Source organism: Lagenorhynchus albirostris, chromosome 4, assembly GCF_949774975.1.
Source record: "Lagenorhynchus albirostris chromosome 4, mLagAlb1.1, whole genome shotgun sequence".
Lineage (NCBI taxonomy): Eukaryota > Metazoa > Chordata > Mammalia > Artiodactyla > Delphinidae > Lagenorhynchus > Lagenorhynchus albirostris.
Genome location: NC_083098.1, coordinates 10732141 through 10745433, shown reverse-complemented (window position 1 = coordinate 10745433; position 13293 = coordinate 10732141). Strand labels below are relative to the sequence as shown.

Here is a 13293-nt window from a genome sequence, read left to right as displayed (position 1 = left end):
CCTATTTCGTGGCATTCTACCAGTGAATTGTGATCAACAGGTTGGGAACCACTCATTTACGGCTGAGAACATGAAGCCCTCAATCAGACATTAAGGTGGTTGTGCAGAGAACCCAGAATCAGTTACTACTTTATTTTTAGTTTTGATTTGCAGTGGGGTTCTGAAATATTTTTTTTAATATTAAGGCAATATATTATTCTGTAGAAATCTTTAAAAGTATGAAATATGTAAATAAAGAAAACACCCAATAGTCCCCTCCTTCCAACAATCTCACACAACAGAGATAAAACTGTTAACTTTGAGGTTCATTTTTCCAGATACTTACAGAATTCCTTCTTTACCTGTACTGAGATCAAGCTTCCCACTTAATGGCCTTTAATTTAGGCATCTGTCAGAACCTATCAAGTGTAGCCCCTACTTGACTGTTAAATCAAATGGCCTTAGATCAGAAAAAGGATATGTGCCATCCCATTAACCACCTGACAGTAGTAACCAAGACCTCAGTTTAGAGCAACGAAGTTCATGGTGGATTTTCTGAAAAACACACAGCTCCTTTTTCTTGGGTATATGAAAGTGTGTCTTTTGACTGTCACACTGAGGAAACCACATATCTCGATATTAATGACCCCCTGTGGTGTAGGCTCAGAGAACTATGTCTTGGCATGCTGCCCTCCATTTTTTTGTTTCTTTTTTTTTTGTTTTTGGCGGTACGCAGGCCTCTCACTGTTGTGGCCTCTCCCATTGCGGAGCACAGGCTCCAGAGCACAGGCTCAGCGGCCATGGCTCACGGGCCCAGCCGCTCCGCGGCATGTGGGATCTTCCCGGACCGGGGCACGAACCCGTGTCCCCTGCATCAGCAGGCGGACTCTCAACCACTGCGCCACCAGGGAAGCCCGTGCCCTCCACTTTGATGCAGGGAAATATCCAACAGCTCTGGATATTTACTCCAAGAATGTCACTGTTCACCACATTAAGATATATCATCTTAAAGAGGCTAAAGGATGAATTCTTTCTTTGGACTCAGCCCCAGAAATAGTTGTGCTTCTCTTGACCAATTCATCATTGTTTTCTCCTTCTGTTTGACCACCATACGATTTAGAGGCTCCTACATCTAAGAAAAAACTTTATTTCAGGTCTTAGAATGTTTAGAACTAACCTCCTGGCCTAATTCAGCAAGGGATGAGGCTCTAATGGCGTACATGCAGTATACTAATAGGAATCCTGGTTTTGTCTTATTTTCCATCCCTGATTTTACTTTTGACATCAGTACCTCACCTCTTTCATCTTACTATTCTGTTGGTGCACCTTGATACTTCCCATACATCTTCATAAAATATTTCAAAACCTTTTTCAAAACAAGCCTCACATACATATTTACACGCACGTACATGGGTATATGTTTTGCTCTGCCTTCGTAATCACGAAGAAAATGTTGAGATATTTTCCCCTCTCTTTTTCTTTACACACTCAGGATAATTAAGGATGTGTAACTCCAGTACAGTTTTCTGTGAACTTGCAATTTCATTCAATTTAATACAAACTTTCTGGTTTCCTACCATATAAAAGACACTAAAAATAATATGTAATTGAACTACATTTATAGTCTACTCTTCCATTTGCTAATTTTCATCATCATTTGTTCATTTGAACCTCATTATAACACTTTGAGGTCAATTATATAGGAATCATTTTACAGATGCGACTAGAGAGATAAAATGACCTTAAATTAAATAACTTACAGAAACTCATAGATATTTCCCGCAAAAGCCTCGTACAAATATTTCTCTATAAATCACAGCAACAAAAGGTAAAGTGTGCTTCAAATTGAGGGTATAAAATGTTTAGTTATTTTTAACTATAATATAAAGAAAGATAAAAGTGGCTTAAAAGTAACATATTGTGCTCTGAGTATTCAAGTTTCTTGCTGGAAGAATCAAAGAAGGATTCATAGAAAGACAAATATTTGAGATGAAACTTTACATATTTTAACAAGGAAACACAGAATAAGAAAAGATGGTTTTAGCAAAATAAATTGCATGAACAAAAATGTAGAATGAGTTAAACATGTGGCATTTTGGGTGGAAAATGATTTACTTACTTTGCTTTATACTTAAGACACATTTAGAAAAGTCAAAGGACTTAATGCTGAAAAGACAATTGAGATCCTTCTATCGTCTTGAATGTCAAGTACCGTCTTATTGCTACCACCAGGCAATGAATTCTGCCTCTGCTCTTGCTTCAGAAATTCTGGAGAGACTACAGGAAGGGATCCTAAAATAATTAAGACAATAAAGCCACTCTCGTTTATGACTGAGGATTATAAAATAGTGCTGGTATTTATCACATCAAACTACCTTCAGGTCTTTAAACCAACTCTAAAATGCACTTCCTCTTCGATGGTGGGACAACTAAGCTCTTACTGCCTTCTTGGTATTTATACAACAGGCTCAGGGCCTTAAAGAAAGAGCAAATCATCCCTCTGCAGCTTGGATAGTCATTTATCTTCTTATAGTCAGAGCAAATAACAGGCTTTTAACAGCATTTCTGAGTTACGAGAGCTTCTGATTAAAGTTTTGCTGTAGTAGGAGTATTTGAACTTTTGCCCAATTGATGAAGCAACTCTAAAAACACTTGTCAGTCCCTAGTAAGTTAGCATTTAGACTGCTCATCTCATTTCTATGCTGCTTCATACCCAGCCTGTTGCTGCCCAAATGCAAAGTCATAAAATAGAACTGAGAGTAGGGCTTAAAATTAACACAAGGGAAGAAAGTACAACTAGTTCCCTCACTTATAATCCTCAGTCTTCTGAGAACTTCTCTGTGCCTTGGATATTGGTCACACTGGCTGTTTCCCCTGGGTGTACCTCACATACTGGCTTCAGGCTGAATTTCAGCCAAAAGAAGGCACAAGCAGGAGACTGGAGTACAAAGGGAGAGAGGTGCTGGGGTGTTTCTTTCTACCTCTTTTCCTGCTTCACTACTTCTCTGACCATAGCTGAATCCCTCTAAGAAAACTCCAAAGCTTTCTAGGGGCCAGCCTCTGCATCATGGCTCCAGCTCTCCATGGATTCTGATAACACTATTTCCACTTTCCCCTTAGCACCTGGGATGCCACTGGCTTCCAGCTGCGTCAATTGTGTCAATATTTCCATAACTATCTCTTCATTAAACCCTCTTTATTTAAACCATCTGCATGAATTCTGTTTCCTCCCAGGAACCTAACTCATACAGGTAGAATAGTATTATAGCTTCCAGCACCTTACTCTAGTTACTATCGTTCAATTAACGGAGGCTTTAATTTTGCGTATTTGCATGCATTTTGTTCCAGGATTTACCTCTCAGAGAGCTTCAATATGCATTGCAAGTTAGCTGCTAATAAAAAATATAGTTCAATATTATGACTCCCTTACCTGGGAGGCTGGGAAACACTGAGGGAAAAGTTTTACTCTTGATCAGTGGTTCACCAAGAGTGGTTCCAAGCCCGCTGTGTGAGCATCACCTGGGAACTAGTTAGAAAGGCAAATTCTCAGGCCCCACTCAAGTTTACTGAATCAGAAACACTGGGGTGAGGTCAAGTAATCTGTGTTTCAAAATGTCTTTAAGTAATTCTGCTGTATAATAAAGTATGAGAAGTAGGCTCTTAATAACAATTAAACATCATCCATTTCCCTGTAAATTAAAAATCTTCAGTATCTCCTAATTTCCTGCAATAAAATCCAGCTGTTATTTAAAACATCTAGAAGTTAACTCTAACCTATCCTCTTGGTCTATGTCCCTTTCTTATCTATCAAAATCCTATTTGCTACTCAAAGTCTAACATGAATTGCACTTGCCCTCAAAACCTTTCTTGCTTTTCGAAAGCAAAATGAATCTTTTTTTTTTTTTACTGGTATTTTTGTGTATGGCTTGTGCTGCCTTATGTGCTGCCTACAATGTGCTTAATTTTATTTTTCCTACTGTTCTTAGTCTTCATTTTGTTTTCCTAGCCTCCCCTAGAGTGTTATTGAGAGTAAAAACGATGCCTCAATTTTCCTTAAATTCTTTATTCTGGAATTATAGATTATAGATGGGTCAGACATTATTCTAGCATTGTCTGACCTGCCAAAGATATCAGTACTTGAGTATCCATGTTAAAATATTCACTCACAAGATAAAGTTCTTTGAAGAAATTTATAACAGGTAAATAATATAAAGACAGACTAGGGAATTAATGAAATTATAGTACTAAAACAAGACAAGGAGTTACGTAGAGGTAGCGCACATTTTCTTTGTTTCTCTTGCTAGACAATTACTTTATGAAAAATACTATTCCAAAATATAATCTCTAGATGTAGGAGTATGAAGTCAGAACTGACTGAGGTGACAAAATAACTTAGCATCTGTAATATTTATGGTTCAGAAATAATCAGTGCTACTTAGAATGCAACGTTTATCAAGATTAAATAATGTTAGGAAAAAAAGATCTATGTGACACAAGAATGAATTTGTGGTAGCAGAGAAATTTTTAGAGCATAGATTTGTTATGTTTCCATGATTAATTTCCTTTACTTGATACTATACATTACCAAAATGTATCTGTGTTATAATGTGATCATTTAAAAATAATGCTATAAACAATCTGTGGTATTTTAAATCTTTACAGGATTTATGTAACTTCAAAGGAAGAATTAATTCTCACTAAACCAAGCAATCTTAAAAAAAAAAAATAGGGCTGAACTTATCCAAAACAGAGAAGTGGTCAAAAAGACTTTGATTTTTAAAACCTCACAGAAAGATAAAGTCAAACTGAACAACATGAAACTTAGGCATTTTTTATGTAAGAGGTTTGCCATTTATCATGCATTTTGCAGGCGTTATTTCTAAATTCCAGGGAGCTCTTACTGAATACACATTTGCAAGACTTTGTTATAAATCAATAACCAGAAGGAATAAAGACTTTGAAAATAAAATACGTCTACTACCTAAATATTTATTGTCAAACACATATCTTCCTGGTACTACAGTAGACTCAGTATATAGAGACTACTGTTTAGGGATAAAGTGCTCATCTATGTAGGACAAATAGAGTGTTCTAGGGCACTGTGTCAGATGAAGAATTTTTTGTACAGCTTAGGGTTGTAATCAATTATTTGAAAAATTAATTACACTTTTTATGAAAAAGTCAAGCTCATCCAGGCAGTGGCATCTGTAATAGTCCAATTTACGTTGCGTACTACTGTGTTTGTGTGAAGATTGCAATAATGAACCACAGTGAAAGAAGTCTGCACCTTTACTTTTCTCGGCAGAAACACTTAACACTTCTTAGCAGAAACACACTTTTCTCCATAAGCAAAGAAATATTTATGTGATAGCTGGCTAGTCAATAGTCTGAAACTAACTGAACTTTCTGAGGACAGAAGGTATGACCTTGGAGTTATGAGACAATTGCTGTAGACAACTGCGCTAAACAGATAGAATAAAAACAGAAATGTCTAACAGAATAATGTATAATCATAGGGTACACTTTCGGGATGGAATAATGTCTTTTCATCTATCTTTTACTTTTCACAAATAATGAAAATATGCCTCAGAGAGGTTAATTAATTTTTGCTCCATATATTTCTATTTTTTTTCAGAGAAGCTGGAAGTTGAAGCTTTTATGTACATTTTCTACTATTTCATACACCCAGTGTGGACCAAGGACTATTAGTTTGAGATCTCTGCAAATTCTTCCTACTTTGGTTTTCATTTGCCCGATCTGCTAATCCCCTTTCCTTCTTAGGTTCAGGTCACTTCCTTCCCACAGAAATGAATGACCAAGGACCCGCCTCATGAATTCTGCTTCCATGGCTGTCTCAACCCCCAAGTGGCAGTGGCATCAGCTCTCCCTTCTGTCTGTCTAGAGCTGTGCTGTCCAATAGTCACATGTAGTTATTTAAATTTAAATTAATTAAAAGACAGTAAGATACAAAATACCATCCCTCGGTCACAATACCCACGTTTCCAGTGCACAATAGCTATATATGGTTTGTGGTTCCTGTACTGGAGAGAGTAGGTATAGAGCGTTTCCATTATTGCCAAATGTTCAATTAGACACAGTGGGTATCTCAATTCTTCAACTAATTTCGAAACCATTTCTTTGGATTCTCTTCATATATTGATAATGTAGCTTTCTGGCTTTTTTTAAAATTCAAAGACCTCAATTACTCATTTGTCATTTTCTGTGTATTCTCTAGCATGCTGCTTAGCACACTTCCTGACCTATATTTAAGTGTTCAAAAAATCAGGGAGCAATAGTAATAATTAATACACCACCTATGATTCATGTATTTATTATTTTTCAATTGATGAAGTTAATAGCCAAGAAATATGAAATGCAGGTATACAGTCAGTCTTGCAGCAGGCAATGAATTAAATCTATATAAAGCAATACTGTTTTAGTGCTATAAATGTTTGCACTTTGATAACCACGTAAATTCAAAGTCCAGTTTTTCTATGGTGCAGTGAAATAAACATGGAGCTAGAGAACTGTACACTTAAACAGAAATAGAATTTACTATGTGCTATTACAGTTCTAAGTTCTCTATGTTCACTACTTGCTTTACTCATTACAATAACCCATTGTATAGGCAACTATTATTTTATAGAATAGGAAACAGGCACACAGAGATTAAGTATCTTAAGTAAGTTGTACAACTATTAAGTAGTATTTGGGAGTTTCTAAGCCTGCCTTTTATGATTATTAGTTCTGTGACTTTGGACAAGTCATGCATTCCCTTTAAGGCCACACACCTGTTTTTAAAATGGATATGATAATTTAGATGATTGCTATAAAGGTCTTAAAAACACACCAGTGCCATGTACTTGCATAAGTACTCAACAAATAGAGATCCCTTTCCCCTTGCTTCTCAAAGTATCTGGGTAAATTATCTCTATATCTAGTATTTACTTGTTTTCAAACAATGTTTATGAGTCTCTTGGAGCAAAGTTTTACCTTTGGTATATGATTTCCTTAACAAATATCTTCAGCACTTTTATATCTATTTTTGCTAAAAAAAAAAACCTATATGATAAATATTCTACTAAAATTAGTGGGATAGATAAAATAAAATTCTGAGCTAATAATTACTTTCTGAGAGCACAAATATGAATGTATTTAATGAAGAAATAAGATAACTATGACTAGTGGATTCATGGTGCTTTCATTTGCTTTACACCGTGAAGAGTGTTGCTCTGTACTCCTTTTTCTGACCTTGTTTTGAATGTATTTCTAGTGCATTTACATAGGGCTTTATTCTAGCTCATGTACTAAAATTAATTGTGGAATTACCATATGTCTGTAACTGTCTTTAGTGGAGTTTCTAGTATTGAGTAACTTCATCCTTTTCATGGATCTTTATTTTTTCTTTGCTGGAGCTTATAATTGTCTTGAACAGAGTATTAATATGTATTAAAGCTTCTAAATGATGTTTCTGCTACGTTGTGATGTGAATGCAAAAGCATTCCCTCTGGTTATAGCTGCATCTGTCTCAAACCAACAATCTAATTTTTTCAGATCCATGGGGAGCCATGCTCATTATATTCACCAGGTTTAGGGCTTCAAGCATTAATTTTCTGGGGACGCATGAATAATCAGGAAACTGTTAACAAGCACCAGAGAAACAAGTAGATTACTTTTGTGTATTAGCGGAGGATTATGTGACCCAATAAGATTGTACTGCTAATATTCATGCTCTCTTTTGTTCGCATTGTTATTTATCGGCATGCTTGGTAAGTATTACACATCATTGTGTGCAGATTAGAAAAATACTCTATTTTTTGTTAGCAAATAATGCCTGGTGTGCTGGTATTATATGTCCTCTGAGTTAGTTTTGCACCAGTAGTAAAGTGTACTGATCTCACAATATTTTCCCCCTTAAACTCCATCATTTCAAAGGCAACACTTGTGTATACTACTTACAATTCCATATTATCAAATCCATGCTGTAACCAACTTAAGGACTACGAAGTCTAAAGCCAGTACACTTTATTTCTGATTAATGGAGAAGAAAAGCACTCCATCCTGATAAACATACCAAATAACTACAAAGATATAAGATGATTATTAAATTGTAGTTATATAAACATGGAGGTTGAATGTTTCTGTTAGTTATTATAATTAGTTATAGGATACACTCCAACAAATCAACAGTGTTCTCCATCTGAACTGTTACCTAAAATAGCCTCCTTTACCCACCCTTCTTTTTTCCTTCATATTCTAACTAGAATGAGTAGAACTCAGAATATATTCAGCAGAATTATGTAAAAGATATTCAAGCGACAACTGTGAAATAAAATTCGTATTTTATGGTAAGACAAGAAAAATTTAAACATACAAATTTCTTCTCTGCCCTTTGGCCTCCCCTCTCCCCTCACTATGCATTGTGTATCTGCGTTATGCATTGACCAAACCTCCCCATTGGCAGGAACACCTGCTCAACCGCAGAGAGCAACATTTTCCCAGCACCAACAAGACAACTCCTTAAATGATAGAGTGCCTTCTTGGTCTTGTAATGGGTCACATGACTTACTATGACAATGCTTAGATCTGGATCATGTAAACTGTCAATAATGCGTCATTTGATGTACACTTCTCTGTCTCAAAGACCTTGGGACTTCCCTGGGGGTCCAGTGGTTAAGACTCCGCACTTCCACTGCAGGGGGCACGGGTTCGATCCCTTGTCAGGGAACTAAGATCCTGCATGCCATGCGGTGTGGCCAAAAAGTAAAACAAACAAAAAACTTATATAACTGTGCCTTCACTTCTAATCGGCAGAACAGTTCTCAAAGCTTTCTGAGATGCTCTTCCCAGGCTATAATCCTCAAACTTGGCTCGCAGAAAATTGTCCATTTCTTTCTTAGATCAACTAATGAATTTCTCATTGACACAATGATGATGCATCTGTTTCTGCTTTGCCGCAATTCTGGTTTATATGTTGTTTTGACATATATGCTAACCACTCCTGTCAGGACTCAACATAATCTAAGCTCTGCTCCTCAAAGAAAATTTGCTCTGGCTCACATTAACCAAGTATGAAATTCACAGAGCAATATGCTCCCACTGAAATTTAATGTGCACCTTGAACAACAAGCAGTGGCAGAATGAGAATGGTGTGTTTGGAGGGTAAAAAGGGAAGAGTTATAAATGCTATAACATTTCCAAGTAAGTTTATTCCACTCTCAAGGTAAAGAAGGTGGCTGTGAGTAGGACAGGTACCTCAAACAACATGTATTACACCCAGAAAAGACATCTCACTTCATCAGTTAGCCACAAATGAGTCTTTTCAAAGAGATATACTTTCTTTACTGACCTACAGATAACTAGAGCAAGAAATGGTTAAACATGCATTTTTTCCTTCATATACATGGCCTATTATAATATCTTGGAGATAATTTCTATTTTCTTAATGAAGAAAATTAAGAATTAACTAAGCTATTTAACTAGATTCACTAGTCATCACTTTTGTGATTGTCTTCTTTGGTTTCTAGTTTAGGGTTATGGATTTAGCAAATAAAAATAGAGGACAGGGCTTCCCTGGTGGCGCAGTGGTTGAGAGTCTGCCCACCAATGCAGGGGACGCGGGTTCGTGCCCCGGTCCAGGAAGATCCCACATGCCGCGGAGCGGCTGGGCCCGTGAGCCATGGCCGCTGAGCCTGCGCGTCCGGAGCCTGTGCTCCGCAGCGGGAGAGGCCACAACAGTGAGGGGCCCGCGTACCACAAAAAAAAAAAAAAATAAAAAAATAAAAATAGAGGACATCCAGTAAATGTGAGTTTCAGATAAATAATTTGTTTTATAACTGTCTCATGCATATTTGGGACATACTTATTCTAAAAAGGTATTCATTGTTTATCTGAAAGTTAAATTTAATGCGGGCATTCTCTATTTTATCTGGCAGTCCCCTCTAATCTTACCACAGATTTACATGTGTGGTTATTACTAGCATTCGTTTAAATAGCTCTAGAAATATCACTAAGAGAAAATAATCTCTCATTCATAATCTTGTTTTAGAAATTGTAAGAGTAACATAAAATTTTAAATTTACTTTAAAACTTTAATTTGCTCACAAGCTTCATGCTAACCTCAGACACTCCATGGCAAAGTGAAAGCTTCCAGTTTTTATTCGTATTGCCTAATAAGCCATATCTTTCATTAATACCTTTCAGTTAATGGGGTGCAAAAACATGGTTTCTTCCTTTAAACAAGATTGTTTAAATCTGCTAACAGCTCTTTAACCTTTCACTGAGCTATTAACTCAGGAAGTACTTACAGAAGAAGTACTAAAATGGTACATAGTGGAGTTTAATTGAAGAATAATCAAATCACTTCAAGCTACTATTCTGTGTATGTAAAACCAAAGATTTTATTTTCTTATTACAAAGAAAAAAGTTCTCAGGGATTTGGAATATATCATGATTAAAGTGCATTTCTAATTTCAAAGTGAGCTTAGGACAGTGATGGGCTATGAGATGAACATTACCAGGACAGCAAGAGAATAGTTTCATTAAATGTTGAAAATTCACTGGCACTTAGACAAACAGTAAAGATAATTTTAAAAAATGACTTAAAACATGATTTTCAATTTTAGTTCCTTTGTTAATTCATTAAGGCCAAATATTTCAGCTTACTTTATCATTCTTCAGTAAGAAGAAACCATAGTAGGAAACCTGAACAATGGACATGTGGGATAGAAAGAAGATGAAAGGGAGATAGAAGAAAAAAAAAGAGCAATGGCAAAAAGTATGATAAACTGTAATCTTATATGTACATATGGTGAAGTATAAAGCAAGGCTAAGGCTCGTGAACATATTCCATTTAGCAAATGATGCTCTAAGAAATGCTTGCTCATGTAACAAACCACCTCTACCCTAACCTGTGAACAACGTAAGACGCAGAATATATTGGCTTTCCAGGCCCAAATGAGGGTAAACAGTAGACCACTGAAAGTCAAACCCCAAGCTTGGTGCACTGAAATTGCTCCAGCAAAGGATCCTGTTATGCTTATTATACAGATTGTTCATATCTCTTCTCCTAGCCCTATCTGCAATAAGCCCATGCTGGGCTCTAGAAAGACAAAAGCTCTGAATTAAAAATAAACAGGCAAGCAATCAAAATCAAAACCCAAACCAAACACACACTTACACAGAGTAAACTTAAAAACTGAAGGAACTGATTTAATACAAACAATGAGCTGCCAGGAGTAAAGTATAGAGTCTGGGGTCAACTGCAGCAACGGTATGACAAAAAGCTCAGAGTACTGACTGTTTCTGTTGTAACAATCATTCTGCAAAACACCCTGCCATCCTTGGTACAACTGTGCTAGTTCTCAGAAGAGGACAGAAGTTTCGGAGAGGCTCAGGCTTCGCCTCAGAACGACTTCAGTCCGTATGGACAGGACATCCTATTGGCACCACAGTGGCAGTGAAAACAGTGGCAGCGGCAAGAGAGGGAACAGATATGCACCTTAACAAGAATTCCTGGCTTTCTGGGGTTTCTGAAGCTTCAACACCTAACATCATCTCAAAGTGCCAGAGAAGAAACTGAGCATGATGAAATAAAAATGGAAAATGCTACATGTATGTCTAAGCACATATGAGATTTTCCCTGAAGACGCTCAGAAGTAAGAAGGCAACTTTAAAGGTTGAAGGTTCAATAAGAGTTGCTGAGGGACAGCTAGAAAAATACTGTTTCTTCAACCATTATTCATTCTATTTTTTTAAATTCCCAGGTTGAATGCCATAGAAAATATAAATTATATAATGCAAACATATTCTGAAAAATATTTGTGTCTATTTGATCGAGGCTATAAGATCTTTAGAATGCACATGTTTCTGCAAAGCCATTTTAATAAAGCTGTAACAGCTAGACAGTATCATTTCATCTTAAAATTTTTTGTTCACCCTTAAATATATGTTAAATATGACAGATTTCTTGGTAAAATATTGCACTGAGAAATAAAATACAAGTTTGTTCTTTTAACATGAGCTTTCTTATATGATTGTGTGATAATTTAGATAAAAGAGAATTCCTCATAAATACTATTTTCAAGTGTCGGTAAGTTTGCATTATGTTCTAAATGTAAATAACCTCTTTTATTTTCTTCCTAGGGGTGATTAAGGTTCATTATCTCATCCCACTGAATAATATTTAAGAATTAAGAAACCCCATTTGTGAAAATTTTGACAGGGATTAACAAACAAAAGATTTTGATATTCACAGATGTTATGGAGTTTATTATCAAAAGGCAAAACTTTAATTTCTCATTAGAGTTCTTATTTACAACTTAAATAAATCAGTGCTTCTTAGATGATCTATGGTGAAGAATTTTTTTTTTGAACTTTTCAATCTGTTACAGACCAATGTTTTGGAAAACAAAATACAAATCAATTCTAGAAATAGAATTTTTAAAAATATATACAAAATGGAAGCCCCTTTTTTTCTATAGGCTCAACAGACATTACTATAAAAGTTTGTTAATACTTATGATATAATTTTCTGTACTTATTTTGTATGAGTAATAATCTTTTTGTGGATCACACTTCAAGAAACACTGGTTTAAATGACCAAATATATATTGTTTTGAGAGTACTCACAATTATAAGATACTGAAGAAAAATTTAACCATTTGAAATATAACTATCTCTATATGCTGTATTTCTGTCTGTATTTGTCTGTGCTCACTCATAGTAAGTGAAACCAAATGAATCTCTCACATTAGCTCTTTAAAAACCCAGTCAACTTTGAAGTTCACCTTACAGAATATTGTCATTTCTCCCTCCACTTGGGGAGTCTTATAATGTTGAATCTGTGGGTACTGATTCAGAGGAGACTTATTGTATATCAGTCATTTGTTCCTGTGTCTTTTACAGTTTCTGGAACATAGTAAATAGTCAATACCTGAGTGTGAGTAACTGAATCATTCAACCTAAGCTTCATTAAGCTGAGAGGAAATGATAAAATGTTTTTACTGCAAAAGAAGACACAAAAATGTGTTTCTGAATAAAAAAGGAAGAGTAATAATGCTTATATGTACACTGAACAATTAGATTGCAAACGTACACTTTATCACTGCAAATTAGTAAATGATTTTCATTACAGTTATTGTCTAAAGATCAGTTTGAAATGTTTATGATTTATATAATCAGCCTAAGACTTTTCTGTTTGTTATTTCTAATATCATCTGTATAAAAATAATCTGTGGAAATAGTTTTTGGTTTTTATCACATATACTATCTCATGGAAAGTAAGTTTTCAGAATTAAAAATAGAATTACCATA

At 35.6% G+C, this 13293-nt stretch overlaps 1 protein-coding gene across 1 annotated transcript in view; it reads right to left on the bottom strand.

Annotated features, from left to right (window-relative positions):
• The window catches only part of CCSER1 (coiled-coil serine rich protein 1), a 1250826-nt gene that overhangs the window by 448358 nt on the left and 789175 nt on the right, over positions 1-13293 (bottom strand). The gene's annotated exons all lie outside the window — the stretch shown is intronic.